Source organism: Phaethon lepturus, unplaced genomic scaffold (genome assembly GCF_000687285.1).
Source record: "Phaethon lepturus isolate BGI_N335 unplaced genomic scaffold, ASM68728v1 scaffold29663, whole genome shotgun sequence".
Classification (NCBI taxonomy): Eukaryota; Metazoa; Chordata; class Aves; order Phaethontiformes; family Phaethontidae; genus Phaethon; species Phaethon lepturus.
The window spans coordinates 16,318-17,701 of NW_010530215.1; positions in this window are offsets into that span (position 1 = coordinate 16,318).

Below are 1,384 nucleotides of genomic sequence, written 5' to 3' on the forward strand. Positions count from 1 at the left end.
CAATCCTGCTCCGCGCACAACACGCCCACAGCGAGGTGAAACCTCAGCCGCTCATCTTTCCGCCGCCATCCCCAGACCCGGGGAGCAGCCGCCGCGGCCGCCGGCGCTCGCCCCGTGTTCTTCCCGTGGCCTCATCCTGATGCATCTGCTTTATATCCCAGCACACCGGGCACCCTCCTCTCCCCCCTTCCCGGCAGCGTGATGCCTGCGGAGCAGAGACCTGGCACGGTGAGACCTGGGTTTGAAGCCAAGTGTATTTTCGGCCTGGGAAAGCAGGCTGCTGCAGGTGTGCTCCATCCAGCTCAGCTCCTCACCAGTAATTTTGAGCCCCATGGCTCCTTTCTGCCCTGTTACTGAGGGAACAGAAGTCTCCAAGATCATCAAGATCCTACAAGTTTCATGCAAATTGCTTTCTGGGCAGGGGGTGGAAAGAGCCATACCGAACACTCTCATTCAGGGACTGCAACAGCAGCTCAGCCCTAATTAGACATCAGAGAATCCACACCCATGCTGACTCTGTGCTTGAAGGGACACTAGACACAGCTCCAAGGGTGGGTGATGGGGTTGGACAACCCAAGCCCACAGTCCATCCAGGAGACAGGGGTGGACACCAGGTTACCTTCCACACAGGTCCAAAGTCCACCCAGGAGATGGGGCGGAACTCAAGGTCCCACCTTGAGCTTAAAGGGGGCTGCTGGGCCATGGGTGGAGGGTCCAGGTGAAGCTTTTCGGGGCAGTTAAGGCCTGCTGGTGCCCTCAGGGCTCTGCCAAGCCCGCAGCAATGTTTTACAAGACACCTTTAAACCGAGGATGATTTCCCTTCCCCGTTGTGATAACATCTGGAGAGATTTTGCTGCCTTCTGGCTCCTGCATCACGCTTTCTGCTGAAATTAGGAAGCTCAGTGAAATTACTCCCTAAGGAGAAAAAAAAAGGAAAAAAAACCCTAAACGTAAAAGCAGAAAAAAGGAGGAGATTCCCCCTCAATTCACACAACTCCTTGACAGGGAGCTCAGGAAGCAGCGGGTACCCCAGGCTTGAAGGGGGCTGCCCTGTGCACAAGGCTCCCAGGGAAGGGGTTTGCTTTAAAATCACACAGATTTAAAGCAAGAAACACCCTGGGTTCCCTTCGCCGGCTTGGGGACCTTTTGGACACTGCAGAAACACGTTTTCCATTTTTTTTTAGGTTCATTATCCGCAGCGGGAAGGTGGTTGGGGGGGTTCCCACAGCCCGCGGCCCCTCGGCGCTGGCGGGGGCCCGGCCAAGCCAGGTCTATTCTTAGCTGGCGGGTGGCCGGGCAGGAGCAGGCAGGGTGCACGGGGCCGCGTTCCTCACATTCCCCTTCCCCGGGGACAAGGAGCGCCTGGAAATAGGCAGCCACAGCC